General features: G+C 35.9%; 1 protein-coding gene across 20 annotated transcripts in view; it reads right to left on the reverse strand.

The window, feature by feature from the left end:
• LOC141456423 (uncharacterized) overlaps positions 1-19,667 on the reverse strand; it is a 617,068-nt gene that overhangs the window by 403,832 nt on the left and 193,569 nt on the right. Inside the window, exon 2 of one of the 20 annotated variants that reach the window (XM_074132402.1) lies at positions 7,005-7,153. The exons of 18 other annotated variants lie outside the window; for them this stretch is intronic. The gene's annotated coding sequence lies outside the window, so the exon portion shown is untranslated. Of the gene's footprint in view, positions 1-7,004; positions 7,154-10,348; positions 10,405-19,667 lie in introns of all 20 variants that reach the window. One more of the 20 variants, XM_074132403.1, reaches the window with a different exon arrangement.

Consider the following 19,667-nt stretch of genomic DNA (forward strand, 5'->3'; position numbering starts at 1 on the left):
AGAAAAGAACAAGTTCTCTCTTTACGTCTCCAAAAACAGATATAATGAGACGAAGTAATAAGAAACTGAAATTGTAGAGAACCTTGAATGAAGCTGGCTTGAGATAAAAGTTCACTGTTACCTGTCACCTTTTCTCTTTGCAAAGGTTAAAAGGTGAACTATCATGGAAAGAGGAAAAAAAGTTTTAACCTCAAGTATGGAAGTATTGACTTTTAAGTTCAGGTGCTTCGCTATTTTTACAATTTCAACTTAAGAAACTCTGAAAATTATATTATTATATGGCTCTATTACAGCGATACGTTCTTAAAAATGTATTGACTGAGATCTACTATTTCATTTAGGATGCATCAAAATCATTTTCTTTAAACATATTTTGTAATGATATAGTTTCTGTGAATAAGTTTACAAAATAATTTAGGCAACAAGATCTCATTGAGCTGTGAAATAAATATTAAAAATGAACAATTTATTTTATGCTTATGAATCTGCGAAGTCCTCGGACGACTCTAAGATAAAAGAAAGTGTGTAGGACGATAATCCTAGAGCACGGTAATCCTGGGTAAGCCTAGTAAAATGTATGGACTTCCTTCCTATTAAACGAGCGAGTTTCCTTTTGAACTCTGTGCTTACTAAGACCACGTGGCTGACCCACAAAATAAAGTAGAAAATTTTATCAATGATAGTAAATGAATACTCTACAATGACCATTAAAAACTCGTTGGCCCGGAATATTATTTAAAATTTGTTTTAAAACGTTTATATAATTAAACAATAATAATAATTCTCTACTTAAGAGGGTAGGACTTAGCTAAATATGTGGGAAGGAGGCCTAGTAAGGCTAAGGTCCCAGGTTCAAATCTAGGCGTAGAGTTCTCAGATTTTTTCTCTTCGAGAGAGCTCTCCAGCTCCAGCTCCAGTTCAGTCTAGTGATTGAGATTATTGCCTCCTTAAGACAATTCATATATAAGAAGATTGATGAACTCTTGAAAGCCATACTCAGGGTCAGGACAGAAAACAATGAACTTTAAGGCAAACAAGTTTAATGTAAGGCATATTGTAATAGTACATAAGTATAAGCCCTGAATCTCTAGTTTCCAGGTCACGAAGATGGCATAACAAGTAAAAATAATAATGATTTAAATAGGCAATCATTTGTTTTTCCCTTGGTTCAATGAATCATTTACACAATTAAAGATTAACAGTATTCTGCAAAGCCAAATTATTATTATTATTATTTTTTATAAGATCAAAGTTAAAAACAATAAACCAAAAAATAAACTGCAATTTTTGCCTTGGAGATATAAATAGAAAAACTATCCAATAAGTGGCTATTTTACTAGCAGAGGAGTTCTTATTGACCTACTTTCAGAGTCATTTGAGACCGCGTGACTGGCCAGCTGATTGCGTAATGTATATCCAAAGATCACACTAGGCGAGCAACTCAAGTAAAACGAAACATATTTTACTTACTGTCTAAGACTAAACTATTTTTTTAAACAGTATCATTAAACAAATGCTATTTCAATTTTAGATTGGCAGTGTACATGGTTTAGAGAGCTCTGTAAGGCGAATCCACTGCGATTTATTTGGCCTATCGTGGCTCTCTTACGTACCAGAGTGTGCATGGAATGTGTGTACGATGATGAGCTAGAGTTTGCTCGTGGCTTTGGCCGAACTCAAATAGTTTTAAATTACAACTATCGTTAATCTCATTACGTGTTAAGTGTATAGAATGTCAGTGTAAGTGTTGTTAGACTGGGGATACCCGCAGGGACGCCAAGCTCCCTGAAGAAGTGGCTAGTCCACTTCCTCCTACGGGAAGAGTGCTGGTGAGCTACCAGCTAATTCAAAGAATAGACTTTAGATGATGAAATAAAGGATAGATCAAACCCACAACAAAGAATTTAACACATTTTCTCGTAAATAGCATAACTGCCCCCTATAAAAACAAAACTTTCATTTCATTAAACTGTATTCCACCACTAGGGAGCCATGAATCCTCACGTAAGGGCACCGAAGTGCAATCCAAGTTAAGGAGATGAGCTTCCTTAGGAAAATTTAGAGGAGAAATAAGAAGAAAAACGAGTAGATATAAGGTAAAAATCTGCCTTGAAGGTAGAAGAACTAGTTCCAGCTACAGTTGCTGTGTTCAGCCATGTCTTGAATGACCAATGTGAGGTTAGCAAAAGTAGTTTATGGAAGAAGCAAAAGCCATCCGGTTATAAGAAGGGACTTGAACGAAATATCCGTTTATGATGCCATATTGTAGTTATTTAAAAATGTTTCCATTAAATGTAGTTGTAAGTAATGTGTGTTTTTTAAAGACATGGGTGCTCACATAAGATGATGAATGGATGCTGAATTGGATGAATGGTTTAGTAGAAGAAGATCCTCCGAAAAACCTTTGGCCAAATCAGTTAGAAAGATAGTTAGAGGAAAGGAACCATAAAGAATTAAGAGACTGTACCAGTTGCAGGATTTGGTTGGTTGGATAAGAGCACATTGTGGAACTGAATGAACTAAGAGTATTTAAGAAATTGCTGAAAAGAGGACCCTGATAAAGAGGCTAGATGACGCCAAAGAGAGTATTAGTGGCCTGGATGCAAACAGATGGAGAAGAACCGATTTGGAAGAGCGGTAGGCGAGGATGGTTAAAGAAGCTGCGGTTCATGTTTGAACTTGTCTAGCGAACCTCAAAACGTGGCTTCCAATTAAGAAAATTAGACTCATAGGAATTTAATTAGTAGAAATTCAAACTGCGAACCCAACAGAATGTGCAGCAACTGGAGGCGACCAAATGAAAGGCGACTGTAAAACACAGCAAGTTCTGTCCAGACAGCGGACACGTGATGTGAGCAGAAAAAAAAAAGATAGGGAGGCAATAAAAACAGAGAAAGCAAGATGGATGAAAGCTGATACAAAAAGCAAAGAAATAGAATAACCGGTTTTTGAGTCAAGTTGAGTCCAACTCTGCGCCGAGAATTACTTTAGACACCGCAGGCAGTGCGCATGCGCGGTGAAGGGTCAAAATCTCTTGGCAGAGCGCAGACTGTACTGTAAACACCGCCGCGTATTCATACAAAACCGACTGGCAGACAAACATAACACAGAGTTGTAACTCGATCTGGCTGACTCTTAAGACTGCTATTTACTTGATCACGACTTGGACCCCAGGCGATATGATAGTTCTGATGTAAAGCATGCAATAGTTCTCTCTCTATGAAACACTTCTCTACAAACGGACGTACAAACCTTCACTTCAGTTGGCTTTTAAACTGTGGAGTGGCGGTATCCACGTGCGATGCCGTGTTTTATGTCAACAGCAATCTAACAGCTGCAAAACACGTCTCGGCCACGCTCTAGTAATTCTTGTTTACCGACAACACGAATAATAACGCAAAAAAAACAACTGTAATAACCCTAAGTTTGTACAGGGCAGGGCAGGCAACGTAACTAAAACGGAAGTTCCAACAGGTGGTTAACCAAATAAGTACTTAATTTAGTTCACAATTTAGAACGTTTTACCTCTGAACTGAGAGAATCAATTTGTAATAATACCTTTTATGCACTTAATCTACTGTACTTAGCTTACACGATCATTTGGGATTTTATTGGATAATCTATTAATAATAAAAACAATAATTACTTGTACTTATTTAATTAAATTTCTTGTTTCCTTCCACTTATTCCTGTTAAGAGCAAATCATTAAGATAGTGAATGTTTTCAATTTTGTTTTTAACCAAAAATAGACGTTTTAATGCCCCTTGAGTAACAAAAAATGGTTTCTACAAGCCAATCTGTGGGTTCATTGGTACGTTAATCTATGTGATGGCCCAGGGACATGCTTTGAAAGCCCTAAAGTTGGCAAAGGAATTTAGAAGAAGATTTAAGGAATTTTAGTAACTAGAAAGCAGTTAGTTTTTTCTGAGTTTCAAAATCTACATACAGGCTTCTGGGCATCAGGCAATACAGAGTAAAGAAAAGGCTGAATGGCTGGCGAAGGTGAAGACTACTGTTTGTAGGCCTTAGAGTTCACAGCTGCTAAAATAAAATAGTGGGAACTACAAGAAATGGAAATAAGATGGCGGCAACTTAACTCTTGCACCCAACTGAAGAGATTTATACAGGAGGTTAAGTCCAAGGATTTCCTTAAGATTATAAATTAGAGGTGATGGTTCAAAGGAAGATAGAGTTGCTGACTTTAAACTGATTCTTCCTGAGCTAAACAACTAGAGAGCCTTAGAAAGCGATTCATACTTCTAGTGAGACTTTTCTAGCGAGATTTCCTGTATACAATTTTAGCTCCTTTCCTTTTCCGTATTTAATTTACTTGAAGATAGTGCAAGAATTTACTTAATGTACTTGTTTACCAGCCCTCGTAAGGAGGTCTCTGGTACAGGCAAATTTTTACGTGCTCCACCTCACTTACGTCAGGGAAAAAACAAATTTAGTGCGAGGTAAATAGTACTGTCTTTATATTGGTTAGCGTCGTTCAGTTACTGCCATTTTACTGACTACGTATTACTGTTCGGAATTAGTTCATTTTTCTACACTCCTGAAGATCTGTGCTTTGTGGAGAAGAAGACCAACGTATTCTTCTTCGAGTAGCCACAAGATTTCTTGAAAATATTAGCATCATCTTATAGTAGGATACCAAAGTATTATCTGCATATATCTGGACTTCCAAAGAACCACTCACGAAAATGAGCAAAACTTATTTGCATTTAATTCCCTTTGAGTAGATTTAATATCAACTTTCAAATGCTACATTATACCGGAAAATTCTGCATAAACTCTCGCATTAATTCTGGAATTAAAGTTGTAAAACTAGAAAGAGATATAAGCAGAGATACAAACTAATATTTATTAAAAGATTTAAACTTCTTTAAACATTGGAAAGGGAGATTTTGTAATTTAGATGATTCATGGACAATGACGAAGTATGTTTTCTAATTTGGTGCAACAAGTTTTACTGTGAAATTAGCATCGTCAGAGTCTTCATACTAATGCTATCATTTTATGTTAATGCTTTTTTTTTACATTATACTACACCCACATGAAGTAAAGTAAGAAACATGAAGTAATGAAACAAAATTACACACTTTTGTGGGTTTATTTCTAACTCTTGCACTGCAGAAACTATGTAATATATTAAATAATTATTTTATTTAAAAAATAATATGTCATAACAACGATTTGTTTGTCATTTCAAACTCTGCTTTTCGTTATTTAAAATGTATTTTTTTTTTAATTTATTCATTATATTTCTAAAAACTGCTTCAGATAATGCCCCGTAGTTATTAAATGCAGATCTACTGGAGATAACCAGGGCACTATTGATATAAAAATTTGCTTAGGGTACTTTCATTCTCCAGATCATCATGTACGGTTAAAAAAAATAACCAGATTCTTCTTGCGGGAGAGCACTTTTGGTTGTGCGCAATAGGAGGGAGGAATCTAATCTCGGCTCCTAGTAAGAGCCTTTGAGACTTTTCTCACAGCCGGGACGCTATCAGTACTTACGTTCATACCTCCTTCATCTTCTGGTTATAAGGTGAGCAGAGGAAGCCGTTTGTAGAATATATGGAGGAGAATTTGGGAGAAGAGATGTATTATTGCACCTGGGAATTATAAACTACGATGTCTGCTTCCAAGAGAGAGTCTGGACAGCTACGGTGTTAGACCAGGATATATCTGCCTCCAGAATTCTCTCAGTTTCTGACATTACTCCCATTTCCTCACGATGGTTGTAGTTGGACTCCTGGACGAAATTTTATTGTCAGACAAGACATGAGTAGCCAACATCTTGGCATGGCAAGACACTGCAACTGTTTCCTCTCTTGCACAGCTGTGAATCCTATTGTGAACACAAGCAGTAAATTCTCTCTGCAGGAAGAGCTGAAAGGAAAAGGAAGCCAACAGAATAAAACTTATGGATCACTAAGGACAAGCGAAGATTGTCTAGTAACCGATAATTTGGAAGAGATCTGAAACTGCCTTGCTTTGAAAATGTACAAGTGTCTTTCTGTACAAGTGTCACTAACAGACTACCCAACAGATGCAGAAACCCAGAGAACTTTAACCAGGTGTTGAAAGACGATATACTCACCCAGCTTTTAGTTACTCAGTTATCACAATGAGGATGCGGTAAGACAACTGCACAGAAGAGGAAACTGTATACCTAGATAAGTCTCAATTTTCCGCATCAAGATATACAACATGTGGTAGAGAGCTGCATTCGCCAATGGGTATCCTGAACTACAATCGTAGCGTTCATCAACTATGCCAAGACTATAGAATAAAATCAAATCTTTTACAATTAAGAATTGTTTGCCCTTTTTTGACTTCCTTGAGCAGTGCTTTTGGGAGATGAGTACAGTTTTGGTAAACTGTTACCTCCACCAAGCCGTTTGCGTCAACAACTACCTTATGCAAGAACAATGGGCTTTGTATTCTGTGAGTAACAATAACAATAAAAGCTTTAAAAAAAAAGTATTGAAATGAAAATAAAGTTTTGAAGTGTTTAGATATCACTTTTTCGCGAAGCAGAACTTTTTTTCAACTTTTTGTAAAAAAAAAGAATAAAAAGAGAAAGTGGATATAAAAAAAAGAGATGAAGAGTAACATACTGAAGAGAAGAGCACAATGAAGGTACTGTAGAAGTGGCTGCTTCAACCAGACAATGGGAGTGGCCACTTCTGGGTGATGGATCTTCCATATACAACTTTGAAGTTGAATACAAACAAACCGCGGCAAGAGAGAGAGAGAGAGATCGTTCTTCAACTCCATCTCCCAGTTTACTTCCAGTTCGGCAATGGAAACGGCCAAAAAATAATGGCCTTCCCAAATACCACCCAAACAAAAACAACAATTCTAGAGAATCGTAAAACAATAAATGGTAATAAAATATTTGTACAATCTCTTGGTAGATAGGAAAAGTATTTCCTAACATCTTTAATTTTCAATTTCGGTTTTCTTTGCAATTTTCGAACCAGATGCTTACCTCCCAGATTGCCTGGACGCTAAGCGGATGCTGTACAAGCCGGTATTTCTGCCGCCTGTGCTCCTCTATGCTGTATTAAGTTGGATGTCTACTTGATAGGCAGGCCAGCAAACTAACAGCTGTGGCTGAATGCGCTTTCTTAGGAGTATCTGGCAAAAAATCAGAAAGGATTGCATTGGAAATATGGCAACTACAGAAGATGCAATTAGCGCAGCCGATTTTGAAGCAGTAACGCCACGTTATAAGAATAGAAAATGGACCAAAAGACAAACAGTTTTTAGAAGCCAAACCCACTGGCAAGCGAATATGAACTGCTCTTCCAATTAGTTGCATCTTAATATATATTACATTCATTCTCAACGGAAGAATTCAATTTTCAAGCAACACTTACAAAGTACCGAATCATTAAAAATGCTAATGTTATCAGTTATACAAAGTTAACACAACTCACGAAAGAACTTACAGATTTTTTTACATAAATATTTTCTGAATTAAATATGTTTTAGATGGTTTATCAAATATTCTCTATTTTCCATAATTCTGGTGAATCTTAATTTAGATATGTTGGCATTACTGGTTTTTGAATCAGTTAAAACGGAGGAATATAAAGGAAAAAGTGTTTATTATTAAATTACTGACTCACTTCTTATAAATCTGCAGAAGAGTGCATTATACTGGGGTCCTTGCACTCACGTAGTACGCGACCATATCTGTAGTAGTTTAAACTGTACCGTGTTATTTGTTCTTTTCCTTGCCCACAACATTCTTATAGTTAGGATCAGCTGTGTCAGCTTAAATTCACAGCTTAAGCACAAAGATATTATATTAAAAATAAGAAACAGAAGAATGAAAAGCTAGCATTCTAACTAAAAGAACGCGTCAGTAACTTACCAAAATCAAAATAACGAAATAATGATTAGAATTAATTATAAATCTATGAGTTTGTTGAAAATTGGGTAACCTCAATCGAGGGAGAAAGATATACCTATTTGTTAAGGGGACAAATCGCTGCTAGGACCTTCAAGCATTGGAAAGTGACTGATATGAAATTATGATTAGTATGTGAAGTTAGCGATTTAAGCACCAAATCGCTTTATGCAAATCTAGATGCAGTAAATAAGAAACATTTGGTTTTGAAGAATATTCTACTGTCTTTACAAGTATTTAGAGAAAACATAAAATTGAGGTTTCTGTGTTTAGATGGGTAACTAAAGACTCAAATTTATGAAGCTGTGAATACTAGGAAAGTGGAAAGATTTCAAGGTTTCCTTAATATTGGTTACTTTGGAAACCTGGTTCACTGAGACTGAGCTTCCCGTGCTTAACAAGAAGAAACCTGAGGCGTATTAGATAAGCAGAAACTCCTAGACCTACTAACTTGAAAAGGGATTCTAATACAGTTTTGAAGATTTGTTACAATACAACAGAAGCTAAAGCGAAAGATTCTCTATCCTATTCTTTTTGAAATGTTAATCGTGAAGTAATAGAACAGAAAGATCACAGTAGATTTAATTCAGTAAGAAATGTATGATATTTTTTTAATTTACTCAAATAGGTTACAAAAGTATTTTAGAAATTCTTATAAAATAAATTACAAGAACAGACAAAATTATAACTACTTCCATGCTTAGAGGCATTTCTATTATTCATAGATCTACAAACGTAAATAAAGGAGGGAGCATTAAAGCTCGAAAGGTACCTTCGAAGAGGAAATTGATTAGAACAGTCTCCAGCCAACGTTCCTGCAGAAGAGCAAGTAAAATCAAAGTTTTGTAATTAATACCAGCAGGAATAGATAACAAACTAGAATGTTAGGGTTGGACAAAGGTTGGGAGCAGGGTAGGATTGTATGCAAAGAGGGAGGACTAGCGCCATGGATACAGGTTAGGGTACAGAGAATGATGAACGGGTTGGGGAGTTTTGGGAATCTACACAGCAGGAAGGACAAGTGTGGAGAAAGGTTTGATTCTAGAGAGTTAAAGCTGGAGGATTGCAGCCGGAGCCAGCGACAAGGGTGCTACATTTTACGACCCTATGGCCAACAACAAGAGAAGTTTACCAAAAGAGGGTGCAGCAACACAGAACTTACACAGGAATATCTGAACAACACAATAGTAGGGTGTGGAAAATGCACGCAGTAGTGGAAGGTTATGTGCCGTTGACGAATGGCAGCCAACCTTGTACAGAAACGTTACACGTCTCATCGATCGAGACAGCTGGTAGCAGAGCTACTAAAAACCACTGATGGTTTCTTTAAAACAAAACCTAAATATTTTAAGAGGCTTTTTATATCTAATCTTTTTTAATTCAACAACGCATTTAAAATATTATGGGACGAGCAAAAAAAAAAAACATTCGTTTGCTCAGTTTACAGAGCACTGGGCGAAACTCTGCCAACGGTATTAAATCTAATCCCTTTAATGAAATGGTCTTTAAACCTAAATCCAATTTTGATATCTTCAGCATGTTTTATCTTTCGTAATCTGTGGGATTCAAAGAATTAACTGAAAACATGAAGTAGTATCCTGTTCCGCTACTTGGAAAAATCGCGAGTTCAAAAGGAAAAGGTACACAAAAAGAATGAACTCAACGTTCCTTTCAAAATTGCAAAGAATAGCGGGGATAACTCTTGCAAACTAACAAACTAAAGGTAGACCTCATTACTCGACTCTGATCAATGGAAGTGTGTTATCAATGGAAAGATGTAAATAAGGGTAATATACTGCATTTTCTTGAACAAATGAATCGCTATCACGATTTCACTCTGTACAACATTTCTGCACAGCTGATTTACACGTTATCCACCAATCGTTCGATTGGTCTTTATGAGATCTATCAAAAAACTAAAGCAAACACAGGTGCGATGTGTTGCCCAATTTCCTGTTTATTAACTACCGCTCAGATGTACACCTGATCACTACCTCTTCAGGGCTGTTCAAGTTTTTAATGCCCTGTTTCATTATGTCTTATAATCATTATTATTTTTTTTTTTTTCTAAATTAATGCGCGTGAATATCTTAAGTTTATTGGCGCCCAAAGGCTCCTGAGTGAGCCGCCCGCCTCTGCGCAATGTTCTCTCGTCATTGAGACGAAATTTGCTCCTTAGTAGAGAAGCTCTAACTGTAGTACGATTGGATTGAATCTAGGACTTAAGGATTACCAGTCCACCAACAAATAATCCCAACCTTAATGTACAATATTAATCCCTATTATTAATTTAATACTTGGTACGTCATTATTCGATTGCAGTAATTTATAATTCTATAAACTAAAATATTAATTATTACGATCATTTCTTGTTCGTAATAAAATTAAACCACTATTAGTTATTAAAAAATAATTACCTGAATAAAGAAATTATCCTTAAGAAGAAATAAATACTCAAGGAGGACCAGCTTACCTGTAACAAAAAGAAATGAACAAATTACAAATCTAGCAAACCATAAGACAGTAACAAATAAAACCCATAAGTCTGATTAGTTAGAATTTTGGTTTTTAAACAGTAAGGAACCTTTTGCGAACTATGAAACTAGCAATGGCTGGATGCTTCAATAGCTTTTGTTAATGCCGACACCACAGACCTGAATTATTCCTGTTTAGTACAGGAATTCCTGTGTAGACACAGTAGTGGCTGTGTGTTTTGGAGTTTGTAAATGTCAAACATTTATCTATGTATTTAACATAAATTGCCTGATTTAGCCACTGTCTTTTCTACAAGTTAGTATTAGTTCGCACGAAAATCTATAATCTTCCAAATAATTTGTCAGATATCGTAAATGCGAAGATGGTTAAGAGTTTGCCAGTGGATTCTCAAACCCATAAACGATCTCTGTAGACCTTTTGTCTACCCTTCATGGGTAATGAAGTCGTAGATGTAGGCTAGTCAGGAGATACCTGCAAAGACCGCCAAAGATCTCTGAAGAAATGGATAATCCATTCCCCAAGCCGAAACCTCATATATTAAATCATTATTTTTAAAAGCAGAGATAGTAAATAATTAAACAAATTGAATTAAATAAAGATTAACAAACCACAAGAAAAACAAAATAAAATATAAAAAGGAGCAAAATATTTGGTTCTACCACCAGAATTGCAATTACTTTGTGGCCGCTCAAGTTACTTCTTGATTCTATGTCAAAAATTAAATTAACCAAAAAAAAATCTAATTATATTGTAATTTTATAAAATTAATTAAGCCTTTTGTGGTTGTAATAATTAATAAAGTCAACTTTTAATTAGGGTGTTTTATATTTAAAAATGAGTGCGCTCAGATGATATGTGGGTTGGTGAAACCTTTATTTGCAGTAATTAATAAAATGGTTTAAATTTCTAAATTAATCAGGCGTATATCGGAGAGGGCTGGCCATCGCCTCGTTTCGCCATTTTCCGCCTGGCACGAAAAGAATCGTTTTCTGCACTGATAACTATATTAGCTCAATACTACAGCTGTTTTAGATCAGGTAATTTCTAGTTACAAAACCAAGTAAATTTACCCTGAAAATTCCAGTAATTACAGGAAAGTAATTATTGGACGGAAATCAAATTCTTGTCATGTAAATACAATTATTGGTCATGTAAATATCTATTTTAATTACGTGCTAATAATAATCTATGGTTTCTATGGTGACATTGGTTTAATGTCAATATTATGACTAATGTTTTGGTATTTTCGAGCATCTGATGGTGATAAATGAATCATTTTGTATGCTGGTACACTCTGCTAGCGCTTTTCATTATGCACCAATCATATCTCTTGCCCCCCCTCTTCATCTACAGATACAGCTGAAAAGTTAATGCGATTCATATCTATTGGAATATTAATTGCAATACGTATTATGTTAAAAACATCATCACAGTTACATCTGAAAGTAATTTAAATGTCCTATTTAAATTAAGCTGGTAAATTGTTAAGATAATTAGACAATTAAATCAAGTAATATACTCAACACGTGGGAACACACGTGTCCTTACTTAAACACAGGTATAAACATTCAGGTTTGTCTCTTCCCATTTTTCAAGCCTTTTAACTTGCAATTCAATCTTGAAAAATTTCACTTTGCAAACTAAAATCAAACTTTACTTTATTGGGTTTGTGCGACGACGTCCAAGCTACTAAAACTCTAAAAATGCGTAAAATCTTCCCAAATGCACTGTTCAGAAGTGACCCTGCTGCACTAGCGGATGATAAAACGATTCGCGCAGGTACTACAGAAAAGTTTGAAGAGGAGGTGCTCCCACCCAGGTTATCGCTCCCGGGAATACGTCCAATACCTGGAAAGTTTCTGTTCCAACACACACCCTGTGCCTTCCATTATTCCTTCTATTGGTCGCATGACACCATGGGTTTGTCAAGAGCAGGGCTACAAAAAAGAGAGAAGCAGCAGCGAACTTGCTCCTAACCGCAATTGGTTCCCTTAAATCTTTCTTCCAGATTTTCTAAAAAAATGTTTTCTCTTTGAAAAAAAAAAAAGGGTGAGGAGTGAGTGGGTTTAACCACGGTTTCGGATACAGGATAATTCTTCGTACCATCTCGTGATAGGCGCAGTTTCCAAGAAGTGAAAGATATAGGATTTCCTGTTGAGAGATACGAAATGTAACAAAATCTAAATGGCAAGGATTGCATATAATAAGATACGCTGGTCCCTGTTCCATGGTAATACTCAACCCAAATTGCATTGTTTAGAGCTTGAGCTTGGACTTTCTTTTCTGAGCTTAGTCTTCACAAACCCAAGTACACATTCCAAAACCCATGAGGAGAAACAATTCCTTAACTATTAAGACATTTATTAATTAATAAAAGAGACAGCAATGAGTTGAATTGTAGTCAGCAAAATATGGCGATAATGGCAACAAAATTTTTAAAACAGTTGAATTCATTCGACTTATTTCATTTGCATTATCATTTTTTTTTTTTACAGAGGCTAGCACATCTATACGTGCGACAATGGGTTACACGTGTTTATTTTATAAATATTGGAGAGTGCTGAGTCATCAATACTGCCGATAACATGAGCAAAGGCTGAGCAAAAAAAAAGTGAAAGCTTTCAGTCCAAAACTCTAATGGAGGGACCACAAAAAAAATATCCAGTTTGGACCTGCATGTCTGTCCAAATAAGGATTGAAAACTGCTCACTTCTTTTGCAATTCAATTACATTTGGAAATCAGATTTGTGAATATCTTTTAGTCATATTGTGGACATAATAAATTAATTAGTTTGCGATTTAATTTCTTTAAATATACTAGCGTATTTGGGTCATCGGTTTCTTAACAAGCAGTTTTATGATTTAGTAATAATTCTATTATGTTTGTACGCAATTACAAGTGATTTAAATACAATCAAAGCAGCGCGGAATGAATTTGCCCAACATACAGCATAACTCTTCGGATCAGTTTCTTAATTCTTAGAACCAATGCAATAAATTAAAATTTAAACAAAATAGAACAATTTATGCAGCTGTTTTAGTATTTGAACATTCCTTGTGAATGAATAATTGTTATTAATTGGTTGTAGATGGTTGCCCACAGCGACAGAAACTTGGCCTTTTCATTTCACTCCTTTTACACCAACTGTGCAACCATTTATGTAATTATAAAGTTGTAATTCATAACAATTTCATCGCTCAGGCAACTAGGTGCGTTAATGATGGTGAACACATGGAAGTAGTTGGCAAAGAGAACAGGGTAAGACCACTTCTTCTTGTCCAGAGATAAAAGGGCTTGAGACGAAGAAAAATGATAACCTTATAGTTACAAGTAGCGCACTCTATACAGATTACAGGAAGCTACATTTGTGCATAGTCCTAAAGCAATGGTATTCCTAATTAATCTGGATCCTGACTTTATTATAATTTGCTAGTAAGGCGAGAACTCTTTGGCCCATGTAGCTGTCCTACAGAAAACATTAAAGCCACCGAGTCTCAGATGTTCAGACTTAGTAACCTAATATTCACGGCTGTCCGTTCAAATCAAGTAACAACTTTAATGAGAAATAGCCTAAGTCCCGCACTGTCAACTTATACCGGCCTAATAATCCTTAAAGCAACCCTCCTTTTTCTTTCAGGTGTCTCCATAAACTGTAATATCCTGTTTTTTTTCACAAACTCTGAGAAAGAGATCTATGAGATAACCCACAATATCTAACTAACGACCCTGTATGGACCCTGAATTAACCTTTTCGGTCTGCTAAGGGATGAAAGTTGCGAGGCTTACACCCAGAACCCCAGGAGAGTCAGCCCTTTTTTTAGCCGTTTCAGTCTTCTAAGTTCGTACTCTATTTAACGATAGGTATCCTGCGTAGCCCTCTGTAAGGGTCAGTCTTACGGATCCTATAACCTGCACTGAAGTAGCGCGCCATATTTTCTTAGATCTTTAAGGCGTTAACGAATATTGTAAAGTTAAAAGCCTAGAATATGCCTATGTTATGAAAGTTAATAGAGTTTGCATTTCTTTGTGCCAAAAGCGAAACATTTAGGATCAAGCATTAGTATGAAAACTTAAAAAGTATGTGTTCAGTCGAAGCCCCCTCTTTTTAAATTTCCCGCCATGCTTTTACCGCGTTTTAGTTTCCGCCAAACTTCTGTAGCCTAGCATCTTGTAATCTTCATTGTGTTTTCATTTCTCTTCTTTCCAGGCTACAGTGCACCAGCGTTCATCGGCCAGAAGAAGGAGCAACAACCGCCTTCCTGTATCCTTTACATTACACTTCTCTTCAGCATCAGTTTCACTCCATCTTCATCAGCAGGGGTTGTCTCGGTGTATTTTTTTGCCCTCTTTACGGCCCTGGCCCTTCAGACCTTGACCCCACTTGGTGTCCAACCTTGTCGAGGTGGTGGGGCTTACGCACTAAGGGCATTAGATTGAGATTAACCTTCTCAAAAACTCTCGCGTTTTCCGCTTCTGGGTGTAGGCGTCTTCTACATAGACAGTATGTCTATTTAAGTATCTTATATTAATAAGTGATTTATGGTGAAGTATTAATTTTATTGTTTACGTATGTCTTTGGTTAAGTGATGAGAAAATGGTAAAGTTTTTAGTGGAATAGAATTTTTTAAAATGATTTTTAGATATGCATAAAAAATAAAGAACTATAAGTAGTGAATCACTTTTTAAAATTAATTTAAAATTAATTAATTTAAAAAAAGACATTACGTAGCACACGAGGTTGTCCAACACTGTAAAATTCTTTTTTTTATTACCAGAGAAAATACAAAGTTGAGCTTTCAACGACTCTTCATTTTCTGAACTCAAGAGATTTACAAAGAACATGCTACATTGCCCCGATGAACAGGGAACTTCAAATCATGTTGTGGGTTTGGAAACTCAAGTTCTAAAAGAAAATTGGCTCGAACCAACCACTTACCAAGAGTAAACTGAGGGAAGTGAGCCAAAGAACAACTTATCCAGAGACCATTTCCTTGACATCAATTAGTGTCATCTTAAATAAAATTCAAAAATATGTTATTTTCTTTTGAAATCCGGAAAATTAAATACCATGAAAATATTTAATGAACTTTAATTAAAAATAAAAACTATGAGCTCACTGTCTAAAGTGTTCCAAGGTTAGTAAGAAATATGCAGACACTTCTCAAATGTAAATTACTAGTCCACCTTGAATACAAAATATCCCATTCTAGCACTTTTTTTTTCTACTAACATTGGTAATAAGCATAATGAATTCACTATTATTAGATACTAAGTAGACTAACTTTTAAAAACCTAATTTATGTAAATAATCTAATTCTGCAAGCAAGACTTCCTGTGATATCACGTTAAACAACAAAGTACTAGGTAAAAAGCGCGCTACTGAAACCGATTTCATCTTATATGGACAATTTGGCTCGAATTGCGAGGGTTCTGACATCTACCGCCTCCAAGCACTACAATCGAATATTCTGCAGGCTCCTTTTGCTTCGTTGTGACCGGCTAGGAGAGTGGGAGAAATCTCTTCAGGGACGGTAGCTTTTATGGGCGCCAGATGGCCGAAGCTATCCGAGACGATACTCCCAACCAGCCCCAAATAAAAGTACAGTACAACCTCGATTAACCGGGCTGATCTCTGGCTATACCCGCCCCGGAAAACTGAAATCCCGGTTAAACCGAATACACAGTATTACATAGTAATGCATTACTGTTTCGTCCCAGAGATCAACTCCTATCTTAGACGGCAATCCTTTTTATTAAATTTTTTACATACCATTTACGACACGTAAATTCCATGGTCTTTTGTAAGAACTTTTGTTAGACCGAGGTAAATCCCAAGAAATTCAGTACTAATTGCACCATATTTTGGGTTTTTACATACATACATACATAATGACCCTTCAAGAAAATCAGGTATAAAAGAGTAGCTGCCACGCCTACAATTATGTTACATCGGAAGACAAAAAATTTTCCTGACAGCCACCGAAAATTAACTTTTGTTTCGGCGCCGATCCAGGTGTTCTTGTGATGACTCAACATGATCTCGGTTAATCCGAATCCCGGTTAACCGAGGGCCGGTTAATCGAGGTTGTACTGTACCCTTAAGAACGCCTCTGGCGGGATAGCTCAAGCCTAAGAGGAGGAAGCGGTAGCCAATCACACGACAGGGAGACAAAGAAAATTCTATCTGGTGCTATAATTGAGCACAAAAATAACTGTATTTAAAGAAAGGAACATTAATTGAAAGCAAAGATAGAAATAGAGAGAAAATAGAAAAAAATGTATTAGTCTGAGAAAAAATATCTTAAACATGACAAAACGGAAAAGCTTAGTAAAAACAAGCTGCACTCTACGTCGAAATGTTTTATAACTTCACTACAAAATCGTCAAAAACTGGAAAAACTAAATTCGGAATTTCCTTTAGAAGTTTTATGATTATTCTATGAGATTTAAATTGGCAATTTCACTATTTACAATAACTGAACTGATGCTTAAAACAAATTTACTTGTTTAAGATGAGTACATGGAAAGATAGCAGGTAAAGCGTTGGATAAACAACCGTCAAAAGAAAACAAAAAAATTATTAACGGGATGGTGAACAACGGGCTCGCTTGAGTGTTAAATGCATCGAGTTCTAAAGAAGATTAAAATTAAATTTAAAATTTATTGGGGGTCAACCGGCTCCTAAAAATCTTTCTGAATTGGTCGAAGGAATAAAAAACTAGGAAAATACAGTACTCATAGCGTAAACTAAATAATTTAGCTCAGTTAATGGCCAAATAATGATCTCAAATGGTAATAAATTAAAACTAGTGGCTTACAAGTTCCAGCAAGTGGTGTAAAATTTAGCGACAGAATTAAGGTTTGCAAGAGAGAGAAGGTTGTGATGCAGTAGTTATGTATAAATACACGCTTACTGCTTTGTACAAGACAACGCTGTCCTGTGGAGCAGTAGCAAAAGAGGAAGTGGAGGAGTAAAGTGCCGGAAGTGAAGGTCAGAGGTCATGAAAACCTGTTGCACTAAACACAACACATTCAACTTCCTTTTTTACCTCCCTATCCGCTCTAGTACAACTAAAATACAACATAAACGCGCACGACCCTGTCTGTCGTCCACATGGACACAATCATTTCTGCACTTGTAGCGACATCGCCACACTAACTTGGAGTAACCTTTGGTCTACTGAAACGATTCTCTCTCCTCTCCATCCATTCAGATTTACTGGCGGCCAACCACACTCACACACGTAATAACAACCAGGTACTTGTGTAAGTACTCGAGCTTGTATAACAAGTTATCAAAAGTGCTTCCTTCCGATACAATCTAGCCTGTCCGTTCAAGATTTTTTTCTTCCTTTATATTGTTTTTTACTCTTACTTTGCTGGTTTACTTGATCCGCTTTGTTGGAGTTGGTTGATGGAGAACAAAGTACCAATTCTCACTTTAATCATAAGATTACGGAGACTAATGTGCACAGCCCTTAAAACGCACATCCACGAACAAGAGAAGACAAGAATGTCTTTAGCGAAATGTGAGAACTAGGATGCGGATGTTGTTATATTTCTTTGTTGATTACTTTTTTATTATCGGGCAGCATGAAGGCCGTTGTAGAATAGGATACCCAGTTTTCTTCTGCACTCAGCCAGAAGCCCGGCCCATGCTATTGTGGCACTACTACGCCATTCTGCAGAGATATGTCTTCATCTACCCAATCTAACTAACCGTAACCACAATCATAACTCCATTTGTAATAAACGTGCCGCCGCGGTACCAAAGTAAACGACTTTCTTCTCACTTCCAAATGGTTTTGAACACACGAACTCGCAATATAAGTCCTGACGTACGGAAAACTTATAAGCATATCAGTCATTAATTCTGTTGTGAATATCCTCCTCAAGATATACTGACAGACAGAGCCTTCTAACTTCAGTATTCGCCAGCCAAAAGTATTCGCACCTCCCTTTGCTGTCTCTTCGGCCGGCTCTTATTCCCATACTGCTGAACTTGCGGATTCTATCCCACCTTTTCTCTATCTCTCTCTCTCTAACTCTTTCAGATTTTTCGCAAGAATCTCCTCTTAATTGGTTCGTTGGTAGATTCTGCATAGTTTGCATAGTTTTCTGGTTTCATGCTTACTAAAAGAAAGCCGTCTTTAATTATGCAAATCGCTTACTGCGGTAGTGAGATCTCCTGGACCAATTGTTCTCTAGGAGTTCTACTAGACAATGTACCCGTTAAAGTTAGAAAATAACAGATCTTAATGGCCACATCCAGGTAAACAAGTCGAATGGAGTGAATTTCTCCAGATCTTTTTATTTACCATTTAGAAAAAAATCTTAGAAAAATAATCTTAATTTTTATAAGAAAGTGATAATAAAAAATCTAAACATTTCTTTATTCATTTTTTTATCAAGAAACTAAATATTAAATGTTTTAAAGATCAGGAGCAGGATGTACGCTGGAGCTTGCGTATGTATAAGAGAGCGTGTGCAGTTACATGTATACATAATATAGGGGGAGATAAGAGTGGCGGACTCACTGATTGCGAAGCTCTTGCTAAACACTGCACTCCTAATATTAATATTATTAATATCAATATATGTATAAAATGTAAAAAATATTAAATTCAAGAAAAATTTAATTCTAATTTACAAACCACGTCAAATTTTCGTCAATATATTTTTTTTATTTGCCTGAACCACATTGTGTGATGGAAATAAAATGTTCAAAGAATTTATGATAAATGATAAGTAGAAGAGATAAACTATATTATAAAGAAAGAAATAGGTAAGTAAAAAGTTTGTATAAAAATAGCACTTAAGGAACTGTCATACTGGACCCATTTTTAAGTTCATTGGCAACATTACTCTAAAAGTACAAAAATGTTTGACAGTTCGAAGATATGTACGGTCGTTCAAACTCTCCAAGGGAAAAGTATAAACTCTCTTTATAAAATATACTGGTGTAATAAAAGCGAAATTGTTCTCTAAATTTGGAAATACTCCAGTAAACGGGTTGGTTTATGTAAATATCCAAATGTGCATTTCGGTGTTTGCCGAAATCAAGTTAAAGTTCACTAAGTTTTGAAACTGTCAATGATTTTCTGCCACCAATTTTCAAGTTTAATGTACACCTTAAAAAAAAAAACATATATTTCTTTTAGTGAACCAGTACCATCATCAGGGATTTACTCCTGATGATGTTCCAACTTAAAATCCCTTACAAGAAAGTAATCATTTGG

Source organism: Rhodnius prolixus, unplaced genomic scaffold (assembly GCF_049639745.1).
Source record: "Rhodnius prolixus isolate KJV_2025 unplaced genomic scaffold, Rpr scaffold_4, whole genome shotgun sequence".
Lineage (NCBI taxonomy): Eukaryota > Metazoa > Arthropoda > Insecta > Hemiptera > Reduviidae > Rhodnius > Rhodnius prolixus.